This window comes from Protopterus annectens, chromosome 5.part0 (genome assembly GCF_019279795.1).
Source record: "Protopterus annectens isolate FY-2018-M chromosome 5.part0, PAN1.0, whole genome shotgun sequence".
In the NCBI taxonomy this organism is placed as follows: Eukaryota; Metazoa; Chordata; order Ceratodontiformes; family Protopteridae; genus Protopterus; species Protopterus annectens.
In genome coordinates this window covers 1,029,887,684-1,029,911,308 of record NC_056735.1, presented here as the reverse complement: position 1 = coordinate 1,029,911,308, position 23,625 = coordinate 1,029,887,684, and positions in this window count along the sequence as shown.

Here is a 23,625-nt window from a genome sequence, read left to right as displayed (position 1 = left end):
TGATCTTCTGCACCCAAGAATCTGTGGTTATTGTTTGCCAGGCAGGGTGGTGCAGAGAGAAATGTCCCCCGACTGCTTCCAGAGGAAAGGAATCGGGGCGCTCTTCAGGAGCACTGGTAGGGCTGCCCAGAGAAAGAATCCCTGGACCTCTGGTTACGCAGGCCCCCCTCTGCCTCTGTAGGGGTGTCTTTCAGAAAAGTTACCCCCCTCTGCCCCGGGGAGTAAACTCTCCAAGTGGGTCACAGAGAGGACCCTGGGATTCTTGTGCCACATCTTTCCACTCCTCCGATTCCTAGAATACGGACATTGGTGAGTGGAAAAACATATGCCCATGGCAGACATGGTCTTGCCTTCCTTTGCCCACCTGGCTAACGCGTCTTTCACTTTTGGGCCAAAAAAGGGAAGAAGCTTCCACTGGAGCATTAAGAAAGGAAGACGTAAAAGGGTCCTCAAAGTCACAGAGGCCCATCCAGGCGTGATGTCTCATGACAATGCCTGAACCCGCTACCCCTCTCGGTAGCATGAGAAATTAACAGCATGGAGGAGTTGGATATGGATTCCAGGATCGCAAGCTGCGAGGCAACTTTGTCATATACCTCAAAGACTGCTCCTGCTAAGGTTCCAGAGAGCTCAGAGACTAGGTCTCTCTGAAGCCTAGTAAAGTGTGCCAGATAGTTCAAAGACCGAATGGCAAAGGTGGATGAGGCAAACACTCGCGTCCCTAACCTGTCCACCGCCCAAGACTCTCGGTTTGGGGGATGGACAGTCTGGCTCTCTTCTGTGAGCTCTGTCCTACTGGCTGCCACCTCCACCATAGCATCTACTGGTGGCTCCTTGGAGTAGTGTGGCTTTCCTCAGGAGGGGATAAAATTTTGCCTGGTCTTCGTGGGATTGGTTCAATGGTATCAAGACTCTTTCATGTGCGCTGCACGATGAATTGGACTAGCTCATCTGCAGGCAGGGTCACCAATGAAGTCAAGGGTGGAGCACGAAAAGCCTGCAAGAATACATACTCAAACAAAACCAAAACGAAATGCCACAAGAAAAACAGAACAAAGAAGCAAAGGCTAGGAAACAACGTGTAGGAATAATCCACAAGTCAAATAGCGTAGAAATAATTTATTACCGCTTTCGTCATGGGACTTCTTCAGAATACTTAGTCACATAAAAACACAACCCTTAAATAATACTGTTAATTAAACAATCAAACAATTAATGCAAAGTCTAAAACCATTTAAAGCAAACCTGCGTATTATAAGAACAGAGAACCTGTGTTTTCCTTTTTAATGTCCAACTTGCCATTTTTTAGAAAGCATTTGATGTTTATCATACCATTTAAACCTGGACTCTTGTCAGATTTTAAACAATTTGCCACATGGCTTCCTTCTGTTCAATAAAATTCTTAAAATCTCCCCCCCTCCCATCTGAGTGACATACTTCTAAGACAGAAAATAAAAATTTCTTAAAATTAACACAAATTAAAGAGTGCTTAAATAAAGCATTAGTGTCTTTGTGAGTGTTGATGTCATGCGTGCTCACGAATACGTGTTTTTAAAGATCTAGTCGTCATTCCGACATAAAATGCCGGACAGGTGCTACAAAGACCAATATATACTACCCCACTGGTGTTACAATCAACATATTGGGGTACCTGGAAAGTTTGGTCAATATTTTCAAGGGCTATCAAAGGCCCCACAGAAAGAAACCTACAGACATTACAATTGTAGCAGGGGAAAACACCTTTCTTGTTGTTTTTACTTAACTGCTTTTTATTGCTTTCAAGAGCTTTTTTAACATTATAGGTGTTCCTAAAAACAAAAGCTGGTTTTTCTCCCAGTACTTTTGAAATATCCCTGTTGCCTCTAATGATCTTCCAGTTACGCTGTATTACTTTCTTAATAGCTGAGCCATCTGTGCTCAAACCCAAAGAGCACACTGGACCAGCTGCGTAAGTGTTGGTATGAGTATTCAAACCTAAAACTGTTGGTAACATGTTAACCTTATTGTTCAAAATAGGTGGATAATGTGTTTGTCTTTTGCTCAAAACTAAACTAATGAGGTCATCTAACAACATACTGGGATATCCCCTGTTTAAAAATAATTTTTTAATAAACATAAATTCTTGATGTAAATCAATATCACTTGATGTCATACGACATGCCCTGATGAGCTGCCCTTTTGGAATGTTTTTGACAGTGTGACTCTGATGGGCACTATCAAAATGGAGGTAGTTATTGGTGAAAGTCTCCTTCCGAAATATCTTACTATTAAACCTTTTTTCCAAAGGGTCCCATCGCAGGGCAACATCCAAAAATTTGATTTGTAAGCCTACATCCCCTAATGTAAACTTAAGAAAGCTGTTCTGTTTGTTGATCTCCTGTACCATTTCTTTAACTGTGTCACTATCCCCCTCAATGATAAAAAACAAATCATCAACAAATCTAATATATAGTAAGGTGTGGAATTTAGTGCCCAATGATGTTAAAAAATTCTCTTCCCACCACGTCATAACCAAATTGGCGTAGGAAGGAGCTGCTGTGGACCCCATGGCTACTCCCCTTTTTTGTCTGTAGTAACAGTCACCGAAAAGGAAAAAGTTATGATAAAGTAAAATCTCAAGAAACCGGCAAATGGTAGAAATCTGACCTGTATTAAACTGACTATTTTTACTTAACAGTACCCGAATGGCATCTATTCCCTCTTCATGGGGAATACAGGTATAGAGAGATTCAACGTCTAATGTGAACATAATATGTTTGTTGAAATCAAAATTACCAGTATTGGCAAAATTGTTGATTCTATCTAGAAAGTGCCAGGAATCCTTAATAAAAGATTTCTGTTTCATGACCAAAGGTCCAAGAGTGGCATCCAAAATCAAAGAAATTCCTTCGGTGACTGATTGGGGGGCAGATACTATGGGCCTAAAAGGGGGGTCTACAAGATTTTTATGTGTTTTGGGTATCCCAAATAACACTCCTATTCGGGGATTCTCAATGACACAGAAATCATAAACATCAAAATCAATTTCTTTATTCATCAGAGCGTCATATAGTAGGGAGTGAATGAAAGCTTCTTTTTTCTTGATGAAATGGGACGTAACTAGTTCATACTCTTCACTGTTATTTAATAACTCTTTCATTTTATTTTTGTAATGTTCTTGAGTCATAATGACTATGTTACCCCCCTTATCACTTTTCATGAAACGTAAGGTACCATTTAAATCACGTAATTTATTAAAGGCCTTCCTTTCATTAACTTTTAAATTATGTAAAGGTTTTGATTTACTAGAAAGAACTTTTTCAATATCATTGATACAGGATTCTTCAAATATTTTTATAGTGTATGTTAAAGGGGGATTATAGACAGAAGGTTTGGTAAAACATTTGTTAGCCCTTATTGGAATGTCATTCAAGATGTAAGATAAATTAAGTTTCCTTGAAAATTTTTTAATGTCTAACACTGTTGTTCCGTAGTCAGCTCTGACTGTGGGAACAAAATTCAAACCCAATTTCAGCACATGCAACTCAACATCACTAAAAACAAAATCTGTGAGATTAATACATACTCCTTGGAGGAAGGATTGGTAGGCTTCCAGTCACCACTCTGTTTCAGAATTTCCAGTACATCTCCAAAGGAGGCATCCTTGGGAGGTGATCGTGTGGACCCCTCCCCTTCATCGCAGCCCATATCATCAGTGAGGGACCCCTCAGGGGAGTCCTCGTGCTTCCTCCTGCATGCCCTCTTGCATGGTACCACTTCAGCAGGGGCTTCTGAGGAGTCAGAAGAGGGGGCACCCTGCGGTAGGGTATGTTGAGGCTCTTGTGCTTGATGTCCCAATGCGGTGGTCTGTGTCAGGACAAAGTACAGTTGTGTACACCTTCCATAAACGTAGATGTTAGAGTGTATTCACTGTTGCAGTCATCACACACTGTTATCTGCCTGCAGGTAGCCCTCAGTCGGCCCTAATACCAGAGGTTTGAGATTTCTGCGGATGCTGTCGCCTCTTCCATGATGTCAGGGGTATAAAACATGCAGCAGACGCCATTACATCAGTTTTTCTTGCCCCAGATGTCAGGAGTCCCCAAAATAGGAAGCAATTACATGGCGTGGAACACCTCCAGTAAAAAGTAAATAGCATGGCCATAAGAAATGGCCAAAAAGAGGATAGGTAGAAAGTCTAGAAAAGTCAGGGGACTGGAGGGAGGGTAACCAGGACTGCAACAGTGAATACACTCGAACATCTACATTTATGGTAAGTGTACACAACTGTACTATGTTCTTTGTGTTTCACTGTTTCAGTCATCACACTTGGGTTGATTCCCAAAGCTGAGTAAGGGTAGAGGCAGTTACAAAGAATTAGGGCTGGCTAGCAGGCCTAGTAAGACTGCAGAGTCAAATCCAGCTCTGGATTTAGAAAAGTCCAGTAAGTGGTAATGCTCGGTGAAGGAGTGTACAGAACTCCAAGTTACAGCTTCTAGGATGTCCCTGGTAGGGACTCCCCTGAGAAATGCTGCAAGTTCAGGTAGCCCTAGTGGAATGAGTTCTGATCCCCTGTGGGGTATGTTTTCCATGGTGTTCTTAGCAGAAATGGATGCAGAGTGCTATCCATTTGGAAATGGTTTGCTTTGAAATGGCCTTGCCTTCTGCACCTGTAACAAAGCTGACTAGCAGCTGGTCAGATTTTCTGAAAGGCCTAGTCCTGTCAAGGTAGAACTTGAGCCATCTGCGCACATCCAAGGAATGCAGTATCATCTCCTCTTTTATTATGAGGATTAGGGAAAAAAGGTTGGTAAATGGATGGATTGGTTTAAAGCCCCACTGGATACCACCGTGAGCATAAATGATGGGTTACTCCTGATGGAGACCCTGTCAGCCTAGAAAATAAGGAAAGGTTTCACAGCCATTAGTGCCTGTAGCTCAGACACTCTTCTTGCTGAAGTGATGGCTAGAAAAAGAAGTTATGTCCTTACCATAACGTTCCATGTGGAGTGTTCATCTCGCCTTGGTTATTACACATGGGTTCGGAGCCGATCCTCGGCTCCGTGCCGGCCGACTGCAAGCTCTGCATCGAGAAGAAGCTCGAGGACATCTAATACCCACAATCCCCCTCTGCCTTTACCTCAGATCTAGTTTGCAAGCAAACCAGACATAAGCACGCACACATGCCAACTATATACATAAAAAACATATATATACAAACATACCCAGTGTATGACAGTAACAGTAATACTGCAACAGCAGAAGGAGAATACTCCAGACCAGGCACCGAATCGAACGTTCTTCCTAAGGGTGGGAGGGTGGGAGTGTAATAACCAAGGCGAGATGAACACTCCACATGGAACGTTATGGTAAGGACATAACTTCTTTATGTGAGAGTGTTCAATCTCGCCTTTGTTCTTACACATGGGTAGCGTCCCTAGCTCCATGATCCTGAGGAACTCAAGGGAGAACGTTCTTGAGCACAGTGGAACCAAAGGTTGCCCTATCCCTAGAAACCCTGTCCACTTTGTAATGAGATATAAATGTATGTGGTTTAGCCCAAGTAGCAGCTGCACAAATAGTGTCTAAAGGTAAACGAGCTGCATGAGCCAAAGATGTAGAAATTGATCTGGTAGAATGTCCTCTGGGTTTTGCTGATAATGTTTGATCAGAATCTTCATAAACATAAATGATACAGTCAGTTAGCCACTTGAAAGAGTTCGTTTCGTAACTGCAAGACCCTTTCTGCTGTCAGCAAAAGCTACAAATAGCTGATCAGATTTCCTGTGATCTTTTGTTCTATCCAAATAAAATCTGAGTTGTCTATGGACGTCCAGTTTGTGCAACATATACTCTAATTTATTAGAGTGGTCTTTAAAGAAGGTGGGTAATTCAATGGACTGATTAATATTACTAGTAGAACAAACTTTGGGAAGAAAGGATGGATTAGTGCGTAGGGATACTCTGTCAGAATGAAAAATTAAATAAGGATGTTTGACCGAAAGGGCCTGCAGCTCAGACACCCGTCTAGCAGATGTAATAGCCACTAGAAATAATGTTTTCCATGACAAAAATTTCAAAGTGCAACTTGAAGCTGGTTCAAAGGGAGGTAAGATCAATTTAGAGAGCAATAAATTTAAATTCCACGGTGATGTCGGACTTCTGACTGGTGGTCTGATATGAAAAGAACCTTTTAAAAAGGCTTTACAAAGTCTGTGAGCCATAATAGGTGCACCACTTTCTTCTACATGATAGTTAGAAATGGCAGCTAACTGTACTCTTAAGGTAGCCGGGGAAGCTCCTTCCTGAAATAATTCGGTCAGAAATTCTAAAACCTTATTCAACGGAGCTGTAACAGGGTCCAACTGATGTGACTCGGCCCACAACACAAAACGTTTCCATTTACTGGTGTAAGTCTTTGTAGTGGAAACTTTATGAGAAGCTACCAAAATATCTTGAACCGATGTAAGGGAATTGACCTGGCTAAAAGGAAGCGGAGCAGCCAAGCTGCTAGATGGAGAGATTCAGGGATGGGTGAGGAACTCCTGACGAGTGAGTCAGTAGATCTGGCTCTGGGTCCAGCATCCAAGGTCCCCGAATGCGGTGATGCAAGAGAAAGGGGAACCAAATTTGACGAGGCCAGAACGGAGCAATGAGAATTATAGTCCTCTGAAGGTTGTTTGCTTTCTGTAGAAACTTTGCAATCAGGGAAATGGAGGAAAAGCATATAGGAGACCGGGGCCAATCGTGCACCAGCGTCCCTGGGGCTTCCCCTGGAGGGTAATAGGGCAAAGTAGCTCCTGCATTTGGCGTTCATTGGAGACGCAAACAGATCGCAGGTAGGCTGGCCCCATTTGCGAAAAATCATTTTCGCAACTGACTGTTTGAGGGACCACTCGTGAGGCAATAGTATTGCCCTGCTCAGCCTGTCGGCTATGACGTTGGATGACCCCGGGATGTGCGTTGCGATCAGAAAGCGACCGTGGACTCTGCCCATTGCCAAATTCTCATGGCCTCTCTGCATAGTTGGTAAGACCTGGTTCCCCCTTGCTTGTTTATGTACCAGACTACGGACATGTTGTCTGTCTGAACTGCAATGGTCCCTGAAGGAAGAAGGGGAGCAAAGTGTTGCAACGCCAAAAACACTGCCCTCAACTCCAGAACATTGATGTGCAGATTGTACTCCAGATTGGTCCATTCGCCTTGGACTGTCTGTCCCTGAAAGATGCCCCCCCACCCTATCAGGGAAGCGTCCGTGGTTATCGTCGCTGACGGTGTGGGTAGCACAAATGGTCTTCCGCCGGATAGGTTGCAAGTCTGTAACCACCACATTAGGTGTGATTTGCATGTTTTCGTTATCAATATTTCGTGAGTCAGTGGAAGTTGTTGGAATGACCATTGTGCAAATAGAAGCCATTGTAGCACTCTCATGTGCAGTCTTCCCAATGGTATTGCTATGAGAGAAGCTGCCATGAGACCCAAAACTTTCAGAACAATTTTGCTGGGGATTTTCTGGACGACAGCAGAAGGGAAATGTTGAATTGAAGTGCTACTATTCTTTCTGTCGGAAGTTTTAGAACTAACTGACGCGTATCTAATTCCGCTCCTATAAATAAGATATGCTGTGATGGCTGTAGCAAAGATTTTTCGAAATTTACTGAAATGCCAAGGTGTGTACAAAGTTGTAGGGAGTAATCCCTGGCTTGTATCAGTTGGCCTGGTGGTGGCAGACAGGAGCCAGTCGTCCAGATACGGAAACACCTGGAATCCTAGGCGCCTCAGATGAGACGCTACCACTGCCATGCATTTGGTGAAGACCCTGGGGGCTGTGGTCAGGCCAAAGGGCAGGGCTCGAAACTGATAGTGACTGGCTCCCAGCCGAAGCGCAAGTGATCTCTGGACGCCCTGGCCATTTTGATGTGGTAGTATGTGTCCTTCAGATCTATTGAGCACATCCAGTCGTCCTTCCGTAAGAATGGAAGGATCGATTGAAGCGTGACCATTCGGAACTTTTCCTTCTTGACAAAGGTGTTGAGATGACTTAGGTCCAGAATTGGCCTCCAGTCCCCTGTTTTCTTTGGAACTAAAAAGAACCTTGAGTAAGTTCCGAATCCTATTTGGTCCGCTGGGACTGGTTGGATGACTCTTTTTTCTAGCAGCTTTGAAATTTCTGCAGCTGCTGGGTCTCGCAGATGGGGTGGTACATCTGGGAGTTTTCTCTTTGGAATGGGGGTGGATAGAAATGGGATTTTGTAACCTCTGGTAATAATGCTTTTTACCCAATTGTCTGAAGAAAGGTTTTGCCAGGCCTGAGGGTATAAAGCTAGCGACCCGACTGCCTCCAGAGCAGGACAGTCGGGCCTCCTCTCAGGAGTGCTGAAAAGGTTTGCCAGGAGGTTATCCCTGTCACCTTGGTTTTGCGGACCCCTCTGCCGCCAGGGCGGCGTCTTCCACCTCTGCCCCCCCCTCTGCCTCTAGAGGGGGCATCACCCTGTGTGTTTGGAAAAGATCCTTGGGGTTTTGAAACCACATTTTCCCACCACGTTGCCCTTTGGGGTACGGTCTGGAAGGGTGGAAAACGGACTCCGACAGCAGACAGAGTCTTTCCCTCCTGTTCACACCGGGTAAGGGTCTCCTTTACTTTAGGGCCAAAAGTGTGGCTCCATCAAATGGGGCGTTAGTAAAGGAAGACTTGAAGGCTTCCATAAGCGAACATAAGCGCATCCAGGATTGCCTACGAAGAGCAATCGCTGAAGCCGCTGCCCTACTCGATCCTTCGGCTGCATAGGATATCAGCCTCATGGACGAAGTTCACAATGGACGTAAGGGTGTTGAGATGCGCTGTAACTTTCTCTGAGACAGCGGCATCTGTAGCACCCTGGAGGGTTTCTCCCAACTCTTTGACTAGATCCCTCTGTAAGCGTGTAAAATGAGTCAAATAGTTCAGGGAACGCATAGAAAGCCGCTGAACTGAAAATGCGCTTCCCGTATCTGTCCATGGTCCTAGAATCTTTGTTAGGCAGATGGACAGATGAGGAAGACTCAACATCTCCTTTTCGTGGCGCTGCCACCACCATGGCGTCTACTGGAACTCCTTTGGTAAGGTAAGCTTTGTCCTGTGGTGCCGTGATGTACTTATTTGGCTTCCTAGGGACTGGTTCCACCGTGTCAGGAGTCTCCACGCCCTTCGAGCAATTAATTCCATTAACTCAAAGGGCGGAGTGACCCAGGAGGAGGAAGGACGGGCACCAAATGCCTTCAGCAAAACTGACTCATCCTCAGAAGGGGGGAGGGCTTGCCAGTCACCTCTCTGTTTAAGGATCTCCAAGATGTCAGAAAAAGAGACATCCTCTGAAGGTGACTTAGGGGACCCTTCTGACTCATCTAAGTCAGTATCAGATGTCAAGGATTCTTGTGGAGAATCCAAGTGTCTCCTCTTACACAGTCTTTTCCTAGGAACTTCTTCATGGGGAGCATCCGAAGAAGCCTCCGAGGAAGAGGGGCACCCTCAAGGGTGGCTGAGACACTGGTGCCCGGCGCTTGGTGGCCGTGGGTGCAGAGGAGGATAACGGTCCTTTGGGGAGGAGAAGCTGTACCTGCTGATGTGGTTGTCTGGGTAGACAACACCTTCCTCATGAGGTCGAAGGCCCCGGGTCCCGAGTCGAGGTATCTCCCGGTTCCGAAGAAATGGGAAGAATCCCGAAACAGGGCAAGGCACCGACCCGAGGACGGAACCGAATCGATCCGTGCGAGGCCCGAGAGGAGAGTCGGAACCAAACATCGGTTCGACTCTCGGTGCCGGAGCCAAGGACAGATCTTCGGTCCCGAGACTCCGGTACAGGATCGGATGGTGTCGAGGTAAACGGTGCCGACCGAGAAAAGACGGTTCTGGCACCGAGGGCTCCACAATCATCAGGTCAGCTTCTTCCGGCTCCAAGACTGAACAGGTCTCGGAGGAGGAACAGATGGAGATAGTGGCAGGCCTTCAAGTCTCGACATCAACTGAGAGGAGACCGAAATAAGTTTGGACAGGGCCGTATGCTCCATAAGTTTCTGCACCACCTGGTCCACGTCGGTGTCGGAAAGGGCTCTAGAAGAACGAGTCGAAGGGATCGAAGACGGAGCCGACCTCAACAGTGTCGGTGGAGGGAGCTCCGTCACCGGTTCCAAGACTCGAGGCTCGGGAACTGCCAACAGTTGAACACTCGGCCCCGAAGTCTGTGGAACCGGTGATCTAACTAGACTCGAAGAGCTCGGAGCCGATGACTTTGGCTCCGACGCCTTCGACCCCTTCGAAGACTTGGATGCCTGGTCTGAAGCATCCAGAGCCTCCTGGAAAGAGGGTTTCAGTAATCCTCTATCCATCAGTTTCCTGCGCCTATCTGTCATGACCCTCCCACTAAAAGAGTGACAAATAGAGCAGTCCTCTTGTAAGTGGAGAGGGCCAAGACAGTAGACACAGGAACTGTGGTTGTCTGTGACCGACATTTTTTGGCCACACTGACAACGTTTAAAACCAGATTTCATCTTTTCAGACATATTGACAAATGAAAAAGACAGTCCAGTAAAAAGTCCAATCCAGTAATAGTGTCAAATCCGGGAATAAGAGTCCGTTTGATAATAGCTAAAAACAAGACTACCACAAGTTTTTAGTCAAAAAAGTCAAATCCGATAACTGCCTAAAGGCAAGACTACAACAGGTTTCTAGTCACAAGTCCAAGAAGGGGTAGGCCCCGAAAAACTCTAAATTCGAAAGTTAACTAAGTTAAGCTATTCTAAGTGTCGAGAATTTCTAATGCACTCACACACCTACTTTTATACTCTAAGTAACTAGATAGAAAGAAATTTCTGAAATTTAAACAGAATAGATAAATATCTTATCTGTACAGCCTCGAGCTAGTCTCCAGCGATGCGTATGCAGCAGCGGCAAACTAGATCTGAGGTAAAGGCAGAGGGGGATTGTGGGTATTAGATGTCCTCGACCTTCTTCTCGATGTAGAGCTTGCAGTCGGCCGGCACGGAGCAGAGGATCGGCTCCGAACCCATGTGTAAGAACAAAGGCGAGATTGAACACTCTCACATATAATGTTTTCCAAGTGAGGAATTTTAACTCTGCTATAGCAGCAGGTTCAAATGGGGAAGTGTGAGCTTACCTAGTGCAAAGTTAAGGTCCTAGGCAGGGGTGGGAGCTCTCCTCAGGGGTCTTAAATAGTTAGCTCCTCTTAGGAACTGTGGGATCAGAGGGTGAGAAGAGAGATGGCTCCATATTGTAATGAGCTGAGAAGACAGAGGCCTGAATCTTAATTGATGAGAAGGAAGGGCCTTTGTGGAGCAGCTCTTCTTGGTAATCAAGAATTAGAGGCACAGAGGGCATGGCAGTGTCCTTTCCTAGAGACTGGCTCTAAGAACAGTATCTTTTCCATTTTTCTGAATAGGATTTCCTAGTACTAGGCCTTCTGGCCTCAAGGGTGACAGCCAGCACCTGTTTGCTGAGGGTTTCTGGTGGTGTGTTCAGGGAATATGCCGGGCTGCAAGGTTCATAGTTTGCAGCTGAGGATGCAAAATCTTTCCCGCCTGCTGGGACAACAGGGAGGGGGGTCTGATGTAGATGCCAGGGTGGGACTGCTGTCAAACTGCACAGGTGTGGGTACCAGTGCTGGCGTGGCCAGTCTGGTGCAACAAGGATGGTCCTTAGTCTGTCCTGCTTGATCTTGAGTAGTACTTTTGAGAGTAGGGGCGCAGAGGGGGAAAAGGCATAAATTGAGAGGTTTTCCCATGTAAAAGATAGGGCATCCACTCGCCATGCTTGGCTATGGGGATTTCTGGTGCAAAATTTGCTCATTTGATGGTTTTGGCAGGGGGGGGGGGCAAAAAGGTCCAGCTCTGGTGGTCCCCACCTGTTAAATAGAAGTTTGAATGAGTTGAGATCCAGTTTCCACTTGTGTGGGTCCATTAGATTTCTGCTCAAGTCGTCTGCCAGTGAATTTTGTTTGCCTGGCAGGAACTGAGCTTGCAGGTGCACTTGGTTGCTCAAGGCTGTGTTCCACAGGGCCATGGCTAACCTGCATAGTGGGTAGGAATGAGTTGCCCCCTGCTTGTTTATGTACCACATAAATGTGGTGGTGTTTGTCTTTATCAAGATTTGTCCTGGAAGGATAAGGTATTTGAAGGCTGTCAGTGCATTCTGTACAGTTAACATTTCGTTTTGATTGATGTGCAGGTGAATTTGTCCTGGGCTCCATTTGCCTTGAATGCATATGCCTGCCATGTGAGCCCCCCATGTATAGAATGATGCGCTTGTTGTCAGGATTTGGGTGGCGAGGGGTTGAGTGAAAAAGTTTCTTATTATGGTTGCAAGCCTCTGCTCACCAAAGGAACTCTACCTCTAGAGAAGGAATGGTAGGAATCAGTGTTTCCAAGTCCTGAGAGTGTTGACACCAGAGGCTTAAGTACCACTGAAGTTTCCTCATATGCAGTCTTGCATATCGAAATAGCAGAATGCATGAGGCCATGAACCCTAGGGCCTGCAGTATTTTTCTTTTCAGACAGCTGGGTCTTGGTGGCCATTAGTTTGAAGTAGTTTGTCAAATTAACCTGCTTTTCTGGATTGAGGAATGCCATCTGGGAAGTTGTGTTCAAACTTGCTCCTAGGAATACAATCTGTTGGCTGGGCACCAGACGTGATTTCTTTTCACTGATGGTGTATACCCCAGAGAAGTTGGAAGTCTCTTAACATGCCAGGTGCTGAAGTAGCAATTCCTGAATGTTGGCCTGAATCAGGCAATCGTCCAAGTATGGGTAAATTTGAATATTTCTCTGCCTGCAGTATGCAATGGTTGGAGGCAGGCACTTTGTGAATACCCTTGGTGCAGTAGATAAGCTAAAGGGAAGTGCAGAGCACTGATAGTGCATAGAGCCTGCCCTGAAACGTATATTTTTCCTGCAAGATTCCCTTATGGGGATGTGCCGATAAGCTTCTGTTAAGTCTACGGTGACTAGCCAGGAGTCCTTGGCTAGCGTAGGAAGCAGCTGTAGAAGTGTAAACATTATGAATTTTGGGACCACCTGGGAGGTATTGAGAATGGACAGATCCAGAATAGGGCGCCATGAGCTCTCTCTTCTGGGCACCAGGCACAGTCTCAAATAGAAACGCTGTCCCCTTAGCTGTATTGGAACAGGTTGAAAAGCCCTGATACTGAGAAGATAAAGTACTTGATTTTGAGCCTCTGCCCACTGGTTTGAAGGAAGGTCTGGCAACCCGCTTGGGGCTGGCAGTGAGAGGAAATCGAATCTGTATACCTGGGATACAATGCATAGGAACCATTGGTCCTGGGTAATGGACATCCCATTTTTTTGCATTCAGGTCAAGTTTTCCTCATAGAGGTGCCAGTACTCTGGCATGGTTGGGAAATATGATAGACAAGTCATTGTGAAGTTATTCCATAAGGGGGTGGTTTACCACTCCCTGTTTTTGAGGTGGGACCACTCCACTGCTTAGATTTCTGCATACCCAGATACTGTAGTCTTGGTGGTCCGCTGCCCCTGGGCTCGGACTGAAAAGGCCTGACAGGGTCTGGAAAGGACCAGGTTTTTTGAAAGCCAATGCCTACTGAATCTAGGTGGCTGTACCTGCAAGAAATCTTTAGCAGTTTGCATAGATTTAGCTTTTTCCTCCATCTTTTTAAGTACTTCTACTTTTGTGCCAAACAAACGTTCCTGGTTTAATTAATGGAACATCTAGTAATTTTGTTTTGACATGGTCTGGCAAGGTTTCTTCCTTCAGCCAAGCAAGCCTTCTCAGTACAGACCCAGTGACAGCAGCCCTGCAAGATGCTTCTAAGGCATGAAAGCCACACTGCAAAGTACGTTTACTAACTTGGTTTGCAGATTGCCTCAACTCTTGTGAATCTTTATTCACTGCACAATCTGGAAGCAACAACATTTTCTGTTTAATTAGTTCCATAATATGCTGCTGGTACTTCAACATGTGAAACTGGCAACTGAAAGCCCTTATGGCAAGAGTTGCAGAGGTATACACCTTCTTACCCTATCTGTCTAAAACTCTAGAATCCCTGTCCAAAGGGTTAGGGTTTTTGGCTGTAGTAGCCTTAATACCTTTAAGTCATTGGGAAAAGGTCTCCGGACCCGCAGTGGGATTCCGAAAAAGAAATTTGTGCGAGTCAGGTACTCTGTAGTACATGTCAGGCTTTCTAGGAGCTGGTGGTAAAATATCAGGAGTAAGACTGGATTCCATGAAGACATCTACAATATCTAGGACAGGGGGTATAGCTAGAGGCCTGTGCTGAGGCAAGTCTAAAAATTCTCTAAGTCTCTTGTTGGACTGCGGGTAGTCCTGGCATTCCCAGCAGAAATGCTATCAAGGTATGCAAGGTTTCACCAAAAGAGAAGTCCTCTGGAGGGGAGGCGGAGGGAATGGAATCTTCAGCATCTGAATCTTCATAGGTAGATAAGGGAATGTGTCCTGGTAATCAGAGGGATCAGAGCCATCGGACTCACGGTCTGAGGAATCGGAAGGAAAATCAATCATTCATCTTATAGAGGGGGAAGGCTGGCTTCTCCTAATTAAAGTTACAAGATCTTCAGCCTTTCTAAGCATTTGTTTATGTGGCATGGGGGCTTGAGCATGTGCTTTAGTTGTCGGTTTTCTAGGTGTAGTGTGAACTTGGGGCATGAGAAACTCGATAGTTTTAGTCACAAAGACGCCGGTTTAATACGCACATCGGAAGGTCGGAATGCACCCTCAGAAGACTGTGCCTGCACAGCGGCTCCAGACCCATCCAAGGTAGAGACATCCACAGGTTCTATAGTCGAAGAAGCATCTTGCAGCATACTGGACTCTGAATGGGTCTTAGCAGAGGTCTGCAAATCTGTAGAAGCGGGCATCAGGGACTGTGAAGGCATCTCACTGAGTACCGGCTTATGCAGTCTCTGTTTTATCCTTACGTTTTTTTCGGAAGATCAGTAGTCTGATGCCGTGTCTAAGCCATTTTGGAATAAGGAGATTGAAAGAATTTAGTGACAAAGATAGCCTGACGACTAATAGTTTGGGCATTAAACAGGGCACAAAACCCACAGAGAGGAACATCGTGGTCTGGGCCTAAACAGGTGATGCAGTAAAAGTGAAAATATCTCTGAGGTATTTGCTTTCCACAGACAAGACAATTAACTTTTTCTGACATCGATTAGAGCAGGAAAAAAGGATCCCCAACAGGGTACTTGGCTTTAGAAGACTTCAGGTCTGAAACTTGAACAACGAAAAATTCAGGTAGCGGCCAACCAGCACTCGCAAACTGCTTCTGCTTAGAGCTCCCATGCATCAAGAAAAGTTGATGTAATGGCATCTGCTGCATGTTTTATACCCCTGACATCTTGAGGTCATGAAAGAGGCGACAGCATCCGATGCAGAAATCCCAAGACTCTGGTATTCGGGCTGACTGGGGGCTATCTGCAGACAGATAACGCAAGTGTGATGACTGCAACAGTGAAACACGAAGAACATCTGGTATTCTGATGCCGACTGGTTGCCTACAGAGGCAATGGACCTCTCCAATGCTGGGAAAGTTGGCCCGGCTGAAGAGGGATGGGAGCCCGATACAGAGAAGGACAATCTCGGAACAGAGGTCACACCCCTCTCCAATTGGCCCGCACCCAAGGAAGGAGCCCCAAGGTACTGTCAGGACTCCCGGAACCATACTAGATGGTGCCGTAGAAAAAATAAGCCATACTAGGGGTCATGGTGCGCACAGTCCAGTCATGATCCTGAGGATGGCCCGGCTCAGAGCAAGCCACAGACCAAAGGGTCACCCCAGAACCACAGGGAGATCCACCAGTGGAACCGATAAAATGGGAAGTGAAAAAGGCGTCTGTGCAGAGAACTTCGATGCCTGCAAGAAGGTCAGAGGAGGACACTTCGGAGTCCATGGAGATAGACTCAACTCCAGATGAAGAGGAGTTTTGGAAGGTGTTACAATCCCTCTGGCCATCAGCAGCTGATGCACTACGTCCAATTCCAAGAGGTTCCTGGTTGATCGGGTCACTATCCCCAACGGGGAGTCAGGCCATTCCAAAAAGGGGCTAAACTGTTGCCCAAAGAAAGGATCCACCATGGGCGAGTATCATGTCCAAACAGACTGGCCTATCGGCCCCATGGTCTCAAGACCAGTGACATGTACAGGGAAAGTGCCCAGTGCCGGAGTGACTAAAGCCGATGCCGAAAGGGGTGGAACAGACACTGGAGGTAAAACTGGTGCCATAGACATTGTTGGTGCCGTGGCTGGTGCAGATGTCAAAATTTTCAAAGACTGCACCGAAGCAGAAACCATCAACTTTGGTACCGAAGATGGCGCCGTGGAGGTCGGTTGAGTCCCTGGAGCCAAAGTGGTCAGTCAATTTACGTACTTCCTGTTTGGGTTCCTGCTCATCACCAGAGAGTGAGAAAGGAACTGAATGAGGTCTTTTTTTGAGCTCTTTAATCGGAGGGGGTGAGCCCTCCAACCCAGAAATACCCTCTGAGAAAAGTGTCTTAAGAAGGCTCTTTAATATCAACTTGTTCTTTCTCTTGTTCAGGGTACAAGTGCTGAACCCTTTGCATATGCCACAAGGAGGCTGAACCGAAAGGTGTGGGGCACCCAGACAAACACAGGAAACATGGGTGTCGGAATTGGGCATTTTGCGACCACATTGGTCGCACTGCTTAAAAAGTACAGTTTTGTACCTACCATAAATGTAGATGTCCAATAGGTATGCATCTGCAGTCATAACATATGGGTTGTCCTGCCTCAGGCAGCCCTTCGGTCGGCCGGATTCCAAAGTCTGGGTCTGGCCTCGGCTGATGTCGCACTTTTCCCGACGTCAGAGCATCTGGGGTATAAAACCATCAGCCCACGCCATTTTCCTCTGTTTCTTGCCCATGCCAGGTGCCCTCTAGGAAGGCCAAATTTGGAGGAATGCAGTAAAATTTCAAACATTTTCCCAAAAAATATATATACATATATACACAAACAAATACACCATAATAGATCCCCCAGCTAGCTAATGGAGGGGTAAGTACCCTAGGAATACCACAGAGGGGAAGGAGGGAGGGTAACCCTGACTGCAGATGCATACCTATTGGACATCTACATTTATGGTAGGTACAAAACTGTACTATGTCCTTCAAGGATGCATCTGCAGTCATAACATATGGGTAGAATACCATAGCCTATCTGGGGGAGGATGTACTAAGAAAAGGATGGTGTAGTTAAGATCCCCTGCAGGACTGCAGTAGCAAAACCTGCTCTGGATCTGGAATATAAAGGTAAATTGTAATGCTTGGCAAATGTATGCACGGAGCACCTTGTAGCAGCTTCTAAAATGTCCTTGGTAGCCACCCCTCTCAGGAAGGCTGTAGTGGTGGCTGTGTCCCTTGTTGAATGAGGCCTGATGTTTGCAGGAACTGTCTTTCCATGGAAGGAGTAACAAAATCGAATGCAATTTCCTATCCACTTTGAAATTGTCCGTTTGGAAATTGCTTTTCCTTGTACCCCAGCAGCATATGCTACAAAGAGTTGGTCAGTTTTTCTGAAACTTTTAGTTCTGTCAAAGTAGTAGCGTAGTTGTCTGTGTATATCCAGAGTGTGTAGAAGTTTTTCTCCTCTGTTTTGCGGATTTGGGAAGAAAGTAGGCAAGTGAATAGCTTGGTTCAGGGATACCCTAGATACCACCTTTGGCATAAAAGTAGGATTGGTTCTTAGTGAAACTCTGCCCTGATGGAAGATCAGAAATGGCTGTACTGCCATTAAAGCTTGTAACTCAGATACTCTTCTTGCTGAAGTTATGGCCAGAAGTAATGCAGTTTTCCAAGACAGAACTGTAGATCTGCCGATGCTGCTGGTTCAAAGGGAGGAAGTGTTAGTTTCTCCAGCACAAAGTTGAGATCTCAAGCTGGTAAAGGGGGTTTTCTTAGAGGATTGATGTTTTTGATCCCTCTCAGGAATTGTCTGAGGAGAGGGTGCGAGAAGATAGGTGGATCCACATTGTATTCTGCTGAAATTGCTGAGGCATGAATCTTTATGGAAGAATACGACAGGCCGTTGTGGAACAATTCTGCTAAGTATTCCAGAATCTGTGTCATACTTGCCACTGTCACATCTAAGCCTTTTGTTGTGCTCCAAATGAGAAATCTTTTCCATTTAGCCGAGTATGTCTTCCTTGTGGAAGGTCGTCGAGCTTCCATAACAATGTCCTTTACCCTCTGTGATAAGTTATTGTGAGGGAGATTTATGGAATTTTCCAGGCAGTTAGTTGCAAAGTTTTCAAGTTGGGATGCATGATCTTGAAGTTGTTCTGCGTTAGAAGAAGAGGCCATAGGGGGAGAGAGTCCATGGTTTCGCCTGTGACATGCTCCTCAGTAGTGGGTACCAGTGCTGCCTTGGCCAGCCTGGAGCTATCAGAATCACTCTTGGCTGTTCTGCCCTGATCTTCAGTAAAACCTTGGACATTAATGGAAGAGGTGGGAAGGCATATACTTTTAGATCTTTCCAGCTGAGAGAGAGAGAGAGAGTCCACCTGGGTGATACGTCCTGGAGCAGAATGTCTTCAGTTGATGGTTGTGGGGGGAAGCGAACAGATCTATGTCTGGCTTTCCCCATGTTTTTGTTAAGAGTAGGAAGATATCTGGGTGCAGCATCCATTCGTGCGCATCCATGGTAGTTCTGCTTAAGCTGTCTGCCAGTACATTTTCTTTCCCTGGCACGAACTGGGACTGTAGTTGTATATTGAGTTTCAGGCACAGATCCCATAGATTCATAGTCAGCCTGCATAGGGGGTAGGAATGTGTGCCTCCCTGCTTGTTTATGTACCACATGACTGTGGTGTTGTCTGTCCTTATTAACAGGTGACCTTGATGGAGGAAAGGTTTGAAGGCCTCGATTGTGTGCATCACTGCCAGCATTTCCTTTTGGTTTATGTGCATGCGCAGCTGTCCTTGAGACCATAGTCCATGGATACATTTGCCCTCCATGTGTGCTCCCCATCCTCGGTCCGAAGCGTCCGTGGTGATGGCTTGCTTTGTTCTTGGTTTGTTGAAAGGCAACCAATTCCTTTTGAAGGCAAGGAATAATTGGTATCAAAGCTTCTAAACTGTGACTGTGCTGAGACCATACACTCCTTAGGTACCATTGTAATTTTCTCATATGCAGCCTGGCCTGTGGAATCAGAATTATGCAGGATGCCATGTAACCCAGGGCCTGCAGGATTTTCCTTGCAGTTAGCTGAGTTTGTCTTGTCAGATTCATGAAGTATTCCAGAAGTTGTTTTTGTTTTTCTTCTGTGAGAAAGGCCATTTGGGTGGTTGTGTCTAGATCTGCACCCAAAAAGGTTATCCATTGGGATGGAACAAGTCTTGATTTTTGGATGTTGACTGTGTATCCCAAGGCCTGTAGTAGGTGGATGGCATATGTCAAGTCCTTTATCAAATTTTCCTTGTTATCCGCTTGTATAAGGCAGTCGTCCAGATATGGGTAGATTTGAATCCCCTGAAGTCTGCAGTGTGCAATTACTGATGCCAGGCATTTCGTGAATACTCTGGGTGCAGTAGATAAGCCAAAGGGCAATGCTGAGAATTGATAATGCTCTGATCCTGCAAGAAATCTGAGGTGTCTTCTGCAACTTGGTCGAATAGGGACATGCAGGTATGTCTCCTTGGGATCTAGAGTCACCAACCAAGACTCCTTGCCCAGCATGGGAAGAAGTTGCTGTAGGGTCAGCATCTTGAATTTTTGCACAATGAGGAAAGTATTTAGTGCGGACAGGTCGAGTATAGGCCTCCATTGATTTTCTTTTCTTGGAACAAGGAATAATTTGGAGTAGAATCCTTGACCTTGTTCTGAAAGAGGTACCTTTTCTATGGCTTTCATTTGAAGTAAGTTGTTGATCTGCTGTAAAGCCTCTGCCCCCTGATTTGGTGCCAGGTTTGGCATTCCGTTTCTTCTTGGCAAAGTGTGGAAGTGGAACCTGTATCCTTTGTCTATTATTTGCAGTGTCCATGTGTCCCTTGTAATATAATGCCAGTTTTTTGAGAATAAGGAAAGCTTTCCGCCTAAGGGTGCTTCCAATTGAGCCCTGGTAGGCGGAGTCAAAGCGAAGTCATGGTGTCTGTCCAGGTGTAGTAGTTGTTGTTGCTGCACTACCTCTCTGGTTGGTAGGCTGCCACTGACGGCCTCTGTAGGAGCCCCTAGCTTGTCCTCTACCTCTGGGACGCCTGTTCCTGCCTCTTTGGGCTCTGTCCGAGTCTGGAAAGGACCAATTCTTAGTAGGCCAGTTTCTGCTGAATCTCGGTGGTTGTACTTGCAGAAAATCCTTAACTGTTTGCACAGATTTAGCCTTTTCTTCAAACTTCAAGACCTCCTGGGCAGAGGAGCCAAATAATTTTTGTTTTTCCATTGGAGCATCCAGGAGTTTAGCTTTAACATGGTCTGGCAGGGATTGTTCCTTCAGCCAGGCATGCCTTCGAATAAATGCCCCAGTCATAGCTGACCTACATGAAGCCTCCAGTGCATCATAACCACACTTTAAGAAATGATTACTAACCTGCTGTGAGTTATGTACCAGGTCCTAAAGGGATTTACAGTCAAGGGCTTCAGAAGAAGAAAGCTTCTTATTTAGTTCATCTAACAAATACTCTTGGTACTGTATCATATGAAATTGACAATTTAATGCCCTCACGGAAAGAGTTGCAGAAGTATATACATTCTTTCCCCATCTCTCTAAAGCTCTAGACTCCCTTTCAGAAGGTTGAGGATTTTTGGCAGTGGCAGCTGCAACCCCTTTAGGGCCCTGGGAAATATGTCTGGGTCTGTGGAATGGGCCTTATACAGATGGAAATGAGAATCCGGGACCCTGTAGTACCTATCAGGTTTGGCAGGTGCCGGGGGGAGAGTATCAGGGGCTGTACTAACATCACTGTACACATCAATAACATGCAACACAGGAGGTATAGCTAAGGGCCTATGTTGAGGTAAATGCAAAAAGGTCCTTAATCTCTTTCTAGAATCAGAAAATTCCTGACCCTGCCATTGAAAATGCTCTCTCATGGAGTGTAGAGTCTCACCAAAAGAAAACTCTTCAGGAGGGGAGGCCGAAGGAATAGATTCTTCAGCATCAGAATCCTCATAGGGCGAATAGGCCTCCTCCTGGTGGTCTGTTAACTCAGATCCGTCCGTGGATTCATCTGAAGTGTGTTGGTCAGTGGGCTCAGTCCTGGGCCTTTTGTCTGGTGGTGGGTGAGAGCCCCTGTCCAGGTGAGGCAGAGAACCTCTAATTAAAGAAATAAGATCCTCTGCAAGGCTGAGTATCTGAGAACTAGAAGACCTCTGGGAGGTAGTTTTGGGAGGCAATGCTTTAGTTAGTTTGGCAGCTTTAGCCCTGGAAAAGGCCTTAATGGACATGGAAGCAGGGGGTCTAGCTGCCCCACGTGCAGGAGTAGATTTGTCCAAAGGTATGGTGTCGGACATTTCCTGGACACTGGTTTCGGTAGGTAGCTCAGTAGCAGACTCAGCCGGGGCCTCCGGGGCTGCGGTGGTCGCTTGAGAGGATTTGGTTAAAGGAAGCTCACTCGCGGTAGGCCTTACGGTGGTTTCAGCCAAAACCGCGGGCCGCGAGTTTCGGTCCTTGTCCTTCCGTTTTTTCACTAAATGCGAAGTCGGAGTCTCCGACGGCATCTTATATGCAAAATTAGCCCCAAAGAATTCCTCTGCAAACTCCGACCGACGTCTAAGAGTTCGTCGGTTGAAGGAAGCACAGGCTGAACAGGCCGAGACGTCGTGGTCTGGGCCTAAGCAAGGAAGGCAGTAAGAGTGGAAATCCTTATGAAGTATTTGTTTCCCACAAGTTAAACAATTATTTACTTTATCTGACATCAGCTGAGGCAAGAAAGAGTCCCCAATGGGGTACTTAGCTTTTACGAAGTCTTCGGTAGCTGAATTTCTTCTTATCACAGGATCTGACCGACCGGCACTTGCGAATTGCTTCTGCTTCGGGCACCGCGCGGCAAGAAAGACTGAGGAAAATGGCGTCGGCTGATGCTTTTATACCACACACGCTCTGACGTCGGGGAAAGTGCGACATCAGCCGAGGCCAGACCCAGACTTTGGAATCCGGACGACCGAAGGGCTGCCTGAGGCAGGACAACCCATATGTTATGACTGCAGATGCATCCTTGAAGGACATCCAGAAGTTCCCTTTTTTCCCCATGGTAGAAGACAAGTTTAATCCAAAGTCTAGATACTAACACAACCAAAATACAATAAACTCTACAAGCAGTAGAGAAAGAAAGGAAAGGATACCAAAAATGGTATCAAGATTACCTCAAAAGGTAAGGGAAAAGAAAAAAAAGAGGGAGGGAAGGCCTGTACCAACTATGGTTACTTAAGATTACCAAGTTGGTAATGAAAACTGTAGAAAAACCTTAACAAATGGCTAAAAGTTTAGAGATTGACAAAAGTAAGCAACAAAGATAAAAAAAAGAAATTTTGAAGAAAAAGGTTTTATAATTGAAATATCTTAAAGTACTTAGCTGAGAGCTGGCTTGACATGTCTATGCCTACGCGGCAAACGAGATCTGAAGTAACAGGGAGAAGGGCACTATGGGTAAAGCGTAGCATCAGAGTTTTTTGGCTGGCAAGGGCTTGTTACAAGGCCAACTCAGTTTAGAGGATGGAACAGACTTTCCATCAGTAAGGAATGAATGAAGATTAACATCAGATCATGGTTTTCAAATGGGAATGTACAGAATTAATTTCTGTGACAGATTTTGAGAAATGGGAGAAACGAATTCAGATATACTCATCTAAAGTATGACTGTTTTTTTTTTGTAAAAGATCCTCATTTCTTGTTCTTCAACAGTCAACTTTATGGTTCCCCGTTTGGCTTGAGAAAGCAGGGGCTGTTTGCTCTGTTTCTTAGATGAAACGATTCTGTAGCTTTTAAGATGTGTTCTGAAAAATCTTGGAAACTCCCTGTATTAATTTCCCTCTCTCAACAAAATGAGGACCAGAGTAGCAGACAGGTCAAACAAAATCTTATCTAAAGCCAAACTCAAATTTTCAGACTTCATCCAATCATTTTTTTTTTCTTTTTACTCAGTCAGGTCTATCCTCCCTCACTGTAGCAGTGGCCCTAGCCACAGTTACCTGCACAATCATAAAAAACTCAAATGCATGTTTTGATACTTGACAAAGGTTAGAAACCATGGAATTCAGACATGCAATAACTTTCGGAAGTTTAAGAAATTGTCTCAGATAGTCTGCACAAAAGAAAAACCCTCCATACAAGTCTGACAGTTAAGAATTCTATACACCAAAGTGGAAGAAAAATGTATTCTCTTTCTAGACCTTATTCAATACCTTTCCTTCTTTGTCCACAGAAGGACTGGAACACACCAGGGCAGTCTATCCTCAGATGGAGGTGAGGTGAATATGGCTACAGGATCAGACCTAAGGTGGGAAAACAATGGTTTCCTGTTTGAGAACCATTGTAAGTGGTATCTGCCCTTTTTCGGAAACGAAGGTTGAGAATCATAATTGTTGCACGAGTGTTAAATAATCCTCAAATTCTGGCACTATAGCAGGCACTGGAGTTAAATGGGGC